This window comes from Lemur catta, chromosome 1, assembly GCF_020740605.2.
Source record: "Lemur catta isolate mLemCat1 chromosome 1, mLemCat1.pri, whole genome shotgun sequence".
NCBI classification, from domain to species: domain Eukaryota; kingdom Metazoa; phylum Chordata; class Mammalia; order Primates; family Lemuridae; genus Lemur; species Lemur catta.
The window spans coordinates 145980402-145994055 of record NC_059128.1 but is presented as its reverse complement, the minus strand read 5'-3'; the positions used below and the strand labels follow the sequence as shown (position 1 = coordinate 145994055).

Genomic DNA, 13654 nt, shown 5'->3' with positions numbered 1-13654 from the left:
TTTACATGCAGGAGGATCGTTCAGGAGTGCTTTGGGGAGCAATATTTGTGAAAAGGTAAGGGAAGCAGGACTGGGCAGAGGGAGATGTGGGGTCATGATATAGTTGTAACCAAGACTTCAGCTGACCCCCAGGGAGCTCTAAAGTCCTTCAGAGGTTCTTGCATTGAGGCAAGAGGTCTGGATCGTTATATAGCTGCATTAGCCCGTCACTGCAAGTGAGCAACAAGTGAGACTTGGAATGAATGTTTGTTGCTTCCCAGAGAGGCCAATGGCTGTCATCCCTGAACTTGGGCATATCAGTGATTTCCAGTATGGCCTGGAAGGCAGGGTTCTACAGTTTCCTTCACCCTTTGCCAGGCCCAGTTGAAGGGTGGGATGTTCAAAATGAGGAGCAATGTCAACCCCCTCTTACAACGGTATACACAAGTCCTGTCCTCATTTTCAGAAAATCATTATCTACTCACACTCTCATATTCTAGTCACTGTGATTCATGTTCTTCCTTCAAACAGGTCACATTTAGGAATGGTGCTTGTATCAGTCAAGGATTTCCACCATAATGTTGCCCAACAACTACTCTAGAACTCCAGTGTTTTAAAAATAGCCATAATTTGCTCTCAGGCAACTTCAGGTCAGCTGGGGTTTGGCTGATCCAGACAGGGCACAGTGATGGCAGCTTCTCACTATTCCTTATTTCTCACACTTTGCTTGAACCAGTGGGCCAGCCATGTCCTGTTCTCATTGCAAAGACAAGTGGAAGCCTGTAAACCTTCTTCAGGCCTTGGGTTGGAGGTGACACACTATGACCGCTGCTGGCATTCCATCAGCCAAAGCAAGCTATGTGGCCAAGCCCACAGTCAAGGGATGGGGAAGTGCCCCCTGCCTCTAGTAGCAGGGACTGCAAGCCCCCCCCCCAGGCAAAGGACATAGATACAGGGGTGGAGAGTGAGCTCAGTAATCCAATCTCCACCTAGTGTGGTCTCTGGATTATGGATCATTTTTTGTTTGTTTGTTTGTTTGGTAGATTCTGCTAAATCTTGGGGCTCCCACCCTTCCATTTCACATCCCATCTGGAAGTGACACCTGGCATCTGACCGTCAGTGTGGGGGGCTTAGAGGTCTCATCCTGCTCCACGCCCTGAATACTTGGGCACTTCGGCCTCTAACTCAGTTTCCTTGTCTGCCTACCTTCTGGATCTGATGAGCCATTTTCAATTTCCACACAAATTTCCACCAGGCTTTTTCAAGGCAGCACTATTCATAACCCTTAAATAGGTGATGATGAGTCTCTATTTTAAATCTCATTGTGATGAGTGTGAAAAGACAAACGGAACATGTGTTTTTAAAAATGAGTAATGGAAATGAGTTCACCTCTGAGGAATGTCATAGTCATTACCCTGAAGAGGATTCTAGGTACGCCTCAAGTGCGACAACAATTTTGAAAGACTCTATTTCGAATATCACACGTACAAAAATGTCCTCTGCTAAAGAGAATTGCACTGTGCTTTTTCTCCCATCAGAATTAAATTTATATTGTAGCTGCCATTTTATCTTAAAAAAAAAAAAAAGAAAGAAAAAAAGGAGTCCAGAAGGCATGCTGCTCTTTTCAAGGGTAAAAACAAAGTAAACCAAAGAGCAGACTCCTTCCAGGAAAGAAGAAAGGGTTTTAGGGAGACGTGAGGCAGAAAGGAAAGGGGGAGAGAAAGAAGGCAGGAGGGAGGCGGAGAGGAGAGGGGGAGAGGTGGAGTAGGGCTGAGAAATGCTCTAACTTCCTGAAACAATCCTTAGGGCTTTTTAATTCTCTGACAAGGGAGCTCAGCTGGTCTACCCTCTTTCTCTTTCTTTACCCTTCAAACCTAGCCCTGTGTCTCCACACAGATTACCCAAAGATTTGTTTCCTTCAAGGCACAGGTCATCACCATATTCTAGATTTTCAGGAAAGACTACCTGCTGTTATCCACTTAGAATAACATTTCAGAAGAGATATTAAAGCTGCTTCTTTTTTTCCTTTCAACTGAGAACCAAAGGTTGTATGATAGCCAAGAAAAATCAAACCTCATTTGTGTACTTTCCAGCTGATGGATACTTCTTTAAAAATAAAATGAATCTGACATCCTCAATGGGTACTCACAGTTGGTTTTACAAGGCCTCACATTTGTGTCCCACCAACACCTGTGCCTTAAAGATGGACCATAGGATCACTGATCAATGAAAGTAGACCAGGACCCCAGCTTCATTCGCTGGCCCATGTGTTTCTAATTTCTTTAGCTTCCTATTGCCACATTTTCCCCTTGACCTTGAACTTGACACCTGAAACAGCTATTACCTGGCTCCCAGATCCCTTGGGTTAAGTAGGCACCATGACATGACCGCTAGTTAATCCAGTCTTACTTCTGGGACCTTGCTACCCTTTATGATCACCTCTTAGCTATCCCTTCCAAGCAAATTTCGTCACCTAATGAAGCCAAAGATGATCATCCCAACTTTTCATGGAGATGTAAGAGAAACAGGCAGTCAGGTGTGACTGTCAGCTCCAATGCTGAATGCCGCTGCCTTTGGGTCAACAGGACTCCATACTGAGTCTTAGGCTAGGCCAGGAGATTTCTGAACAGTCTCTTGTGCTTGGTTAGATGAGCATACTTCACCTACTAAGCAGATTCAATCTTGCCATTCTTAGACCTTGACAATGAGAGTTAGGGGTGGGAGGACTCATCTTCACTGTGTCTGTGGCTTTCTATCTCTATATTGAGTTACTGTCTACCATGACTCATTTCAGGAGAACATTGAACCTCTATGGTAATCTGCATCTCATTGAAATTTCAAAGACTTCAACAAGTCAGCATGTACTATTAATATAACTAACTCAATGCATGAGTCTACTCCAACAATTAGATTTTTCCAAGGGACTCCATTCTTCTGTTTATTGGCAGATCCCCTGTTTCCAAAACTATTTTTAAATTAACTAAAATTATTTAGTTGGAGTCCACTTAATAAAAGACACAGCATATTAAATGAATTCATATTTTCTAAACAAATATTTACCAAAATGGATTTCATTGCCTAAAACATCAAGTTTCCACATACAGCTGCTGCACAAAGAATCATTCACTTTCATAAATGTCCAAGTGGCAACCCCTGGGAAAAATAATAATAGTGATGTCTTAGGTTAGCGTCTCTAGAAGCAGGGCCTGAGACAGGGGTTCTTGTGATAGTGATTTGTTATGGGGAGTGTCCTCAGGAGGAGAGTCAAAGAAGCAGGAGGGGCAGGGGAGGGAGCCGAGCAAGGCTGTGGTCTCAGTGGGAGTCCACTTCAGACTGACCCTACTGAGCAGTCCCACCTTGAGACAAGACACTGACCTTTACACACTCCTGTCTCTCCATCATTGCCATGGCTGCCCCCAGGAAGTAGCAGGGGGCATCTCAGGCAAGGAGCATCCCATTTGGCTGAGGACAGTTCTCTGGGGGAAAAAAGGGTATATGTGAGTGATTAGCAGCCAATACTCACAGCACTAGCATGGTAAATAAGACCTGCAATAGGTACCAACAGGTGGACGAGGTTCCACTGCATCTGTGAACACACTCTAATGCTACAAGATGCAGTATAAGACACCCTGCACTAGGAATGAATTTAAAATGCACATGGACCTTGGCATTGCTGTATGTGTATTGCATATTGTTATATTATTCATTGCATTACCATTCTAATGAATAATATAACATGAGGAAATACTACATGACACTGAGCCCAGGACCTTTCTGCTATGCTCTTGTTTGACCATTAGTTTAATTGTTTCCTGACCTATGCTGACCTCATCCCATTGCTCCAAAAAGCCATAACCCATTAACCAAACTTTGAATGGAAAATATATACACACACACACACAACATAAAGACATAAAACTAAAAAGACAAAGCAGTGTTTGCTCACCAATGAAGTTGTCTCTTGGTGAGAAAGACCAAACAAAGATCAAGGGGAATATTAAAAAGTAAATGTCAAGTCTGTGTATTCTCAGGATGGAATTGAACCCCTGAGGTGCTGCCAATCATTCCACTGGACAATTATTTTAGGGGATGCAGAGCTTGCAAATAATAAAATATGAATTCTCTCTAAAATCCTTTTTTTAATGTCTCAAGTAGATAGTCTCCTTTGGGCCATAATATATTTCCATATTAAATTGCAGTACCCAGAACTCAGTGGTTTGTCCAATGTTTGTAAATCTCTGGTGTCCAGAACTTAACTGATACTTTTCTACTAAAGGACAAAAATGCAGTGTAATGCCCAGTCCAACAGAGGCAAATAGTTCCTTTCTATTCTTTGTGCAGTCAACCCACTTAAGAGACTCCTGTTGATTCTAGGCACAGAATTGTAAGTGAAAGTAAGTAAAGCTGGAACACAGTCACAGTAAGGAGATGGTGACCCTGCCTGCTAAGGAATGTTTGCAAGAGGTGACAATGTTTGGCCTGGAAAAGACTTAGGAGAACGTGATCATTGTCTTCAAGTAGCTGAAGAGATCTCATCTAGAAGAGGGTTTAAACTCCCTTGGGGTCCCAAGTGCGCAATGATAGATGATGCAATGAGGCAGAGTTCAAGACACTAAAAAGAAGAGGTTCTTAAAGTAATTCCAGAAGTAGGCTCCTTGGATTTGGGGAGGGCATAAAACATGTGTACGGAAAACACTGTATACTATACTCCCTTTGAATATTCACAGCACATGTTAGCATTTTGAAGTCCTGCCATCCTGAAAACCACCCAGGAGTTATCATCAGTGGAGAACAGAGGCAGTGAGGCAAATGGATTCTAAGAAAGGAGTTCTCTCTCATATCTACTTTCCCCTAATTCCACTTGGCTGCTACTGAGCACTATTTGGCAGGTCGCTCTTTAACGTACACAATTCAGAGAGACTTTCCAATAATTACAAAGGAAAATTCATTAAAGAGTTATTAAGACTTCAATATAAGGTCCAATGTTCTCATAGTAATTATCAAATATAAATGATATGCATGAATATATGGCTTGTACCCAGCACCTTTCAACCAAAAGAGCACGTAATACTTTTAAGCTGGCATCTGCTATTATTTCCCTGAAATTTTATGCCTACTGCCAAGTACTGTGTATTTTAAGAAATCTCTCATTGAAAATTACTTAAATGAAAAAGTAAACCACATTCCTTCCAACAAAGATTGAGCAAAAATTGATGTTGGTAGACTCCGAGGAAAAGAGGTATCCTGGAGTCTCACACAGAAATGGAATCAACACCAGCTACGGGCTAGCGTTGTGCTGCGAGGCATCACATGGGACCTGCATGTCATCGTTTTGAAAATGTAAAAATCCCCGAGCAGCTGCCAAAAGACAAGACGGGCAAGAAGCAGTAGGGAGGCCTGCCCATGTTACCGTATTTCTCGCTGCTCTCCCACAGATATCCTCCTCTCTGTGGAAGGTCCTAGTACTATTTTCTGGGACCATTTTCAGGGCTCCTGCAATTTATTTTTATTTTTATTTTTTAATTTTAGCTCATCATGGGGGTACAAAAGCTCAGGTTATATACATTGCCCATGTCCCGCCCATCCCCCTGAGTCAGAGCCTCAAGCGTGTCCATTCTCCAGACAGTGCGCCTGGCACTCACCATGTAGTCATACCTCCATCCCCTCCCCCCAACCCCCACCTCCCCAAGTCAGCTCCTGCATTTTGATCTTCCTTCTGGAACATCTTAATGCCCTTCTTTCTTGATCCATCTCTCCATCAATCCAATCCTAAATCTATCAGGATCCAATTAAAATTCTTTCTCCGGTTCTATGGTGATCTCTTATTTTCTCTGAATTTCTATGTCATTAACAGCCTAAACTTTGGGAAGATCCCGGAAGACATGACCAGCTCTGATGTCTGTGCCTATTCCCATAGCAGCTACACAGCACACACCTGGCATATAGTATTTTAAAAATAGTAGTCAGTGAATGAAAAAAAAAAATCTGCCTTCAAATACCAAAAACCAGAAATAGAAATGTATTTTTAAAAATAGAAGAAGAACACAGAAAAATTTCTCATTCTTCTGAAAGTCACTCCCAGGTATATCAAGGCTCTATCCTGCCCAAAAGGAAGCTTGACACAGAGGCCTGATTCCCTCATATGTTGTCTTTCTCTTCATTTTTCCTTTGAGTTGCTTGTTTTAATGCAAAGTTACTCAGTGAGCAAAGGTCAGCACAGGCATATCTTCATTGGGAATTATACTCATATCAAATAAAATGGTATCCTATCCTATTTAAAACTTTTGTCATGAATTCCACTATTATAATATTTCCACCTTAGTGTTTTTAATATTTGCTTGGTATGCCTTTATCTATGTTTACCTTTCAACCTCTTTTGTCATGTTATATAAATCCCTCTTTTAAAAATAAACATAATTGATTTTAGATTTATTTTTTGCCCAACCTGAATTATTATTCTTAAACAGAAAAGGATTATGGATTTGCATTTATCATTGTGAGTGAAATATTAATATTTGGCTTTTCTTCTGTCTTATTACTATATGCTTTCTATTTTGTGTTTCCTGTTTCCTTCCATTGTGTGTGTGTGTGTGTGTGTGTGTGTGTGTGTGTGTATTTGCCACATGTGGTTTATGTGTTCTTTCCTTTTGATAACCTTTCACATTTTAGAAAATATGTATTATGTTCTTCTACTAATGATTACCTCTGAGGTTTTCAAAAAACATTCTTTATTCTACATTTCTCAAGTTATTATGAAGTAAAAATACATATGGTAATTTGATGCCTCTATTATTTTAAATAACTTTACCAAACTTTTAATCCCAAGCCCCATCTCTGCAGCAATGGGATTTTCACTTCCTGTTTTTGCAAATTAAGTATGGCACTCTTTTCAATCCATATTTTTATTGTTATTCCAATGTTTTATAATTCATACCTCTGATTGAGAAGAAATCTTAAGATATACATACATTTAATGACAAGATTTATACATCTATTTAGATATCATATTTCTATTTTTAACCAGTTTCAACATTTATCACCAGTTCTATTACTACATAACTTCCCTGTTCTTTTTTCTCTTATCTTGTTTTCATTGATACATAATAGTTGTACATATTTATGGGGTGCATGTGATACTTGGATACATGCATACAATGTGTAATGATCAAATCAGGGCATTTAAGATATCCATCGCCTCAAATATTTATCATTTCTTTGTGTTAGGAATGTTTCAAATCTTTTCTAATTATATAGAACTTCCTTATTCCTAAGCTCTTTTTTTTTGTTTGTTTCTTGGTTGTTCAAAGTATATTTTCAGTAATATTTTTGAGAAGAAAACATGGGTACCAAATACACAAGGAAGTAAATCGCCATGGATCCCACTTGCTTGGCTAATCCGTCTCTTGCAGATGGGGCAGATTGGTGAGCAGAGATCAACTCAGGACTTGCAGGTTTTACTTAATGTCCCTCAGTTCTGTTCTTTCGCACTGTTCCCCTGCCCACTTTGCTTTCACTGAAGCTGGTAGCACATTCTGTCTTTTTATATTAGTCTGTAAAATCCAAGGATTTGGAAACTGCTGCTTTTATGTTAGTAATTAAATCATCTGCAACTTCAGTTCTGGCTTTCACTGCCTCTAATAAGGATTTGGGTTGTGAAATTTTGTTTTTTGCTTCCCTATGTTCCCCATACATTCTTTCAGGGTTTTTAATACATTTTTCTTCTTTTGACTCCTTTATCATAATATCTTATTCTCTTGTATTTTATTTTCAACCAAAAGCAGATGCTATTATTGTCTTTTGTTTAATAAAGTATAACTCTTCAAAGTATGTATTTCATTATGGCATTATCTAAAGGAGACAGGTTATATAACACAGTCTCATAGACTGGCGTGTGGCAGATGTGACAACGTAGATTCCAGAAGGCAGAGGCCATTTGCTGTGTCATGTTCTCTGTAGTGTCCTTAGCATTAAGCCTGGCACCTATCCGATCGTTGGCCAATATGAATTTGTTAAGTGAGTGAATGAGTGTTCAAGCAATAAGAAATATTATCAGAATTATGGTCATGATTATTTTTATTATACACAAAGCAAAATACTGAGTATGAAGAAGGTAGAACTGCAGCTGACCTCAGTAACCATTTATCCATCAAGCATTAACTGAGCACCAACTGTGTGAGGAACCCTGTGCTGGTATCTGGGAAGAGCAAGTCTAACATCTCATAAATTCAAGTGAGGAGACTGAGAGATAGCAAAGGAAAAGGAAATAGACATTATCTAGAAACTGGAAGAAGGAAGAAGGAGCCCTGCCCCTGTAAGCTGAAGACCTGCAGGGCCTCCCTCCATGACAGGCTCTGCAGTAGTTGGTGGGCAAGGTAGGCTCTGCAGGCCTCCTGATGCTCTCATGAGCCTTCCAAGGCCATCCAACCCCCCTCCCCCATTCAGGTGATCAGACTGGCATGTCCTGAAGCCAAATTGCCAATGGAAAGATATATGAACCCCATTTAGGGTACTAGTTTGGGGAAGTCAGGAAGCCAAAGGAACTGTTACAGTCTAGTTCATTTCGATGATTTGGTCATGCTGCTACATATTTTCCTAAATCTGTTTTTCTTAATATACATACATGCTAATATTAGAAAGACATGGAAACTGCCACCCTCTCTACCCCATCCTGAAAGATCTCATGATTATTAAGAATGAGAAAGGGATCAAGTGGTGAAAAGAGTCTTCACATGCATACAACTCCCCAGAAAATAAAAATTTCCCCAAGTTGCCAGGCACTGCCTCTATCTTACCAGTGTAAGAAAAAATGTGGAACTTCCTTCCTGTCAACTGTTTATTTTGGTAGAATTGACTGAAGTTTCAATGGTCAAATTTGGGGGAAATCATTTTTTAAAAGTCAGCCAAAGGAAAAAAGCAGTCCCTCTTAAATTATAGATCAGCTGGGCATAGTGGCTCACACCTGTAATCCTAGCACGTTGGAAGGCTGAGGCAAGAGGATCACTTGAGGCCAATAGTTCAAGATCAGCCTGAGCAACATAGCAAGACCTCATCTCCATAAAAAATAGAAAAACTAGCTGGATGTGGTGGCATCCACCTGTAGTCCTAGCCGCTTAAGAGGCTGAGGCCACAGGATCACTTGAGCTCAGGAGTTCTGAGGTTGCACTGAGCTATGATGATGCCACTACACTCAAGCCTGGGCAACAGAGTGAGACCTTGTCTCAAAAAAAATTAAATTATAGATCATAACGTTCACAAGTGTTTTGGTGATTTCTTGAATCACTGTATAGAAATGATCTTTCAGGAAAGTCATGTTTTTCCTGCCTCCAAACAGAGATTTGTATTTTAGTGGCCTTTTAGGATCATACCTTAGCTGAAAAGAAGTGACACACAGGAAGGTATTTTCAGTGCATAAAAAACAGACCAAAGAGGGGAGAATGGTTGATCATTTAAGGTGGGCTTTTTTTATATTTGTAGTCATTCCTGACAGGTCACCAACTAGATGCTATTTAGCAATATCACAACATATATATTCTGAATACATATTTCCATGTTCTTCTGGGACCCATTGTGCTTAATACATTTTCTTCCTATTCCATCCAGGAAAAATTTAAAAGTTACCCTGGACAGAAGGAAAGGAGGAGAAAGCATTATAGGTGGAGTTTGGGTGGGGTTTGGGATGGACAGAAAGTAGACAAAGCTTGAATCCTAGTATACTCTTGAGAGTTTTCTAAGCTTGAAGCTGGCAAGCCTTTTCCTCTCTGTGATAGTGCTGATTCTGCCTTCCTGCTTGAGGGTCAGACCAAGACATGACAGACAAGTGTTGATAGGTGGCTTGCCTTTTGCCTCATGATGAATTCAGTGTTTGGAGGCTAGGGATCTACAGGAATAGGCCATCTACAGTTATAAACATGGGGAAGATAGAGACTGGTTAGAAAATGTGTATCTTGCACTACCATTCAGCTGCGGTAACAGGGAGCGTTCCACTGACCTAGTTTAGAATGGTTCTCTTGGTTGTGCAGCCACAATGGATCCCACGTCATCCAATGACAGAACTGGGCCAGTAGTATAAAATAGGACAGTCCTTTTTGTACATTTGGGATCCAATGCGTCAGGCAAGTGGGGTGTGTGTGTGTGCATGTCTTTTGGAGTGTCTGTACATTGTGACCCAACTATTAAGGGCAGAGAGTGTGGGGAAGCAAAATACATCGCTAAACTCCACTAAAGTATTTTCTCCATAGTTTATCAAATACTGCCTGGTTGCCTACCCACAGAAACAAAGCAGATATCATTTCATCATGTGCTAAGCTTGCCTAGGAAGAAAATGCAGAAGCCTATAGGTTCTGTACTCCCTGACCCAATACATAACAATAAACAAGCCTTACATGCACATATGGATGGATGCACGTGCACACCACGCACACACCCCCACATACTCTCACCTCTAGTCCGGGAAACATGTTTCACTGACACAGCAGGAATGTGGTTTAAAGAGTTCAGATCCACTTCAGCCTATACCTGGATCCCTTGCAATCCAAGATCCAGGCACCATCTTCATCCCACTTATAATGCCATAAATAGAAGTATCAAGAAAATCTACATATAATTAAGACTGACAAGGGACTATGAACCAGCCTTACTCTGTTGATCCAGAAAGACTGTATCACTTTATCTGACATTAGCCTAATATCCCTGTTTTTAAAGTAGATTTCAAGGAACTCTTTCTGAGCATCCATTTTTTCCTTAAAAAAAGAATAGAAATTAAAAACACCTATCTGATAAGTTTGTTGTAAAGATTAAACGAGCCAGTACCCAAATGCATTAGTGCTAAATCATTAGTAATTCTCAAGGCACTTTGCTTCTTCTCTGTCTTGCTGCCCTGTGTCGGGCTGTGGGGGTCGTGTGCTGCTGCTGAAGGCCTTCCTGTTCTCCCGAGGTCTAGTCTCTCATGTCAACTGCCACGCGTTTGCTGCCTGATGCCTTGGCAATGCTGAAATGCTTAAATAGGACCACAATGGAACAAAGCATCTCGTTCCTCCATAAAACCTGCCACTTTACTAATGTCTTCTCTCCTCTTAGAACAGATGGCACCTCATCCCCTCAGCTGCCTGGCCCCAGAGCATGGCAAGGTTACTTCTGTGCCTTCTCCACCTTCAGCACCCACCGCTCTTCCCACTGTTCCTTAGCTGGTCCAAGCTTTAGTACATCTCAATGAACTGTTTCAAGAACTTTCTAAATTATGTTATTTCTTTCTCTTTCTATCTCCTCATCCACTTTACTCATGGCTGCCAAATCTCTTCTGGAAACAAACTGCCAACACAATAATGTGCCAACACATTATTGCTTTTCTCAAGAATGCTTGCACTACCTCATTGCCTAAAGAATTACAATCATGTTCCCTAGTTTGACTTGTTAAAACCTCCAGTAACTAACAAAAGCGAAGTAAGGACTTTGTCCCGTCAGATTTATACAAGTGAAACTGTGATCACTACCCCTGACAGTCATCGCCAATGCCACTGGTGAACATCGATAAGTCTATCATCACAAACAAACTCAAAATACAGCCTGCAAGAGAAAGTCAGGAGAGAAGCAGGATGGTGCAGAGGAGTCTGAGAGGGGTAGAACGGGTAAGCGTGGACAACTGATTTACCTTCTGTCAATCCCAGTGTCTTTAAAAGAGATTGGAAGTAACAATATCTACTTTATATAATTTATGGACAGCTAAGTAAAGTGATACATGTGAAAGTGCTTTTTAGACTATAAAGCTCAAAATCTGTTCACTATTGTTGAAGCTATCTTTATGTGTAAAAAGCAGGTTGATAGTAATCATATGCCTAATTCCTGGGAAAGCACTTTGGAGATGGAGCGAAGGGGTTGAACATGGATTGGCCAGTCCATTCTTGGAAACCTGGGTATAAATACAAATTCTTTGGCCTTGAGCTAAAACAATTCTGGAGAAAGTAAATGAGATTGTGAACACTGCAGGCTTCAGCAAAGAGGAGAAGACAGAGTAGCAGAGATTATTAATACCGGGGTCAGCAGTGTCAAGTCCAGATGTTTCCCAGATGGTCGTGAGAAAGTGATGGTTCAGAAGTAACCCTCCTCCCAAAACTTCAAGCAAAACACACAAAACAGAAGAAAAGCTTGCCAGCCCCGGTATTAGGATGTGAACTGATGACCCAGAGGGCAGAGGCTATGGACTCCAAACACGACGCCCTGAGCCAATGAAACTCCAGTTGCTATTTTTAAAGCCAAGTGCGGGTGAGGGGCGGGGGAAGTAGAGAGAGTTTTTCCACTAGCAGTCAGGAACCGAAATAGGAAAGATCAACAGAGGCATTTATAAACAATGAATGCCATTAATTTTTTTAAACTAAGGCGGGGTTGGAAAAGATGTAGTATAGCAAGAAGTGGGGAACATAAACAGAGAAAGATGACCCAGGGGTCTTTACATTTTTTAATGGGCTCTTTCTTGCTTGATAACATTTCAGAAGTCACTAGCGATTTATGGTATCATTGAATTTCCAGAAAAACTTAGAAACCATCTTATTCAATTGAACTCAATATAGGAGAGACATGGGATGGGTTATTTTTAAGTGAAGTCCATACTAGAGTTCAACTGTGTTAGAAAATAGGTTCCCTTTCTTCCCCTTTAACAGAAAATGTTCTACCTACTGAGCGATATCTAAAGTCCAGGGGCAGTTTAAGCTGCAATGCTCTAACTCCAAAGCTCAAGCTCTTCCTAATACACCGCCCTGTGAGGACAGTAACAGGTAATCAAGGGCACCTTTTGGGATGGAGAGAAAGAGAAGGTCATTGTAAGCCCTCGTTTGAGCTGTGTCTGCTCCATTTCTCAGCGTGATGTGGCAAGAAGACCATTAGACCAGGAGGCTGGAGACTAGTATTTTAATATGAGCCCTACTGTGAAGGAGCAGTGTGGTATTTGTCAAACCTCTTTGCTTCTCTAAGCCTCAGTTCTTTTATCTGTAAAATGACAGGGCTGGCTAGATCTGGGAAACTGACTTGGCAAATTGACTTCCCTACTAATTGATGGGAACTGATTCTCCAAAGAAGTTTCTAAAGAGGCACAATAACTCAGTGAGAAAATTATTATAATTGATTAGCAGTGTTTGCCATATACCCAAAACGAAGGACTTCAACACATAGGCTATGTATTTGCTATCCCTAGGCTACTGATGCATAAGGCAGGACTTCTCAAAAATGTAACATGTATACAAATCACCTGGAAGTCTCATTAAAACACACACCTGATGTGGTGGGTCTGGGTTGGATCATGAGATTCTGCAGCCCCCACAGGGTCTAGGTGGTGCTGGTGATGCTAATGTATGAACTGCACTTTGAGTTGCAAGTTTTAACACATCTTCCTGACTATTCTACCTCGCTAAAACCCAGCAAGTCACTAAGGGTTATGCGGAAGGCGCTGGGTATCTGGGAGAGAGAGAAAATGAAATGCTTCTTATTACAAAAAGAAAGTATGCTCATTATAGAAAATGGGAAAATTCAAATAAGCAAAAACAATAACTAAAAACCATCCATAGTCCTACCATCCAGATGGAAATATTAGTAACATCTTGGTGTATGCCCTGCCAGACTTTTTTTTACATGCATGTATATTCTTATTTTAAATGAGTTTTCTAAACATGTTTGGTTTTTACCCTGA

At 40.8% G+C, this 13654-nt stretch overlaps 1 protein-coding gene across 1 annotated transcript in view; it reads left to right on the top strand.

Annotated features, from left to right (window-relative positions):
- STAC (SH3 and cysteine rich domain) overlaps positions 1–13654 on the top strand; it is a 134131-nt gene that overhangs the window by 54602 nt on the left and 65875 nt on the right. The gene's annotated exons all lie outside the window — the stretch shown is intronic.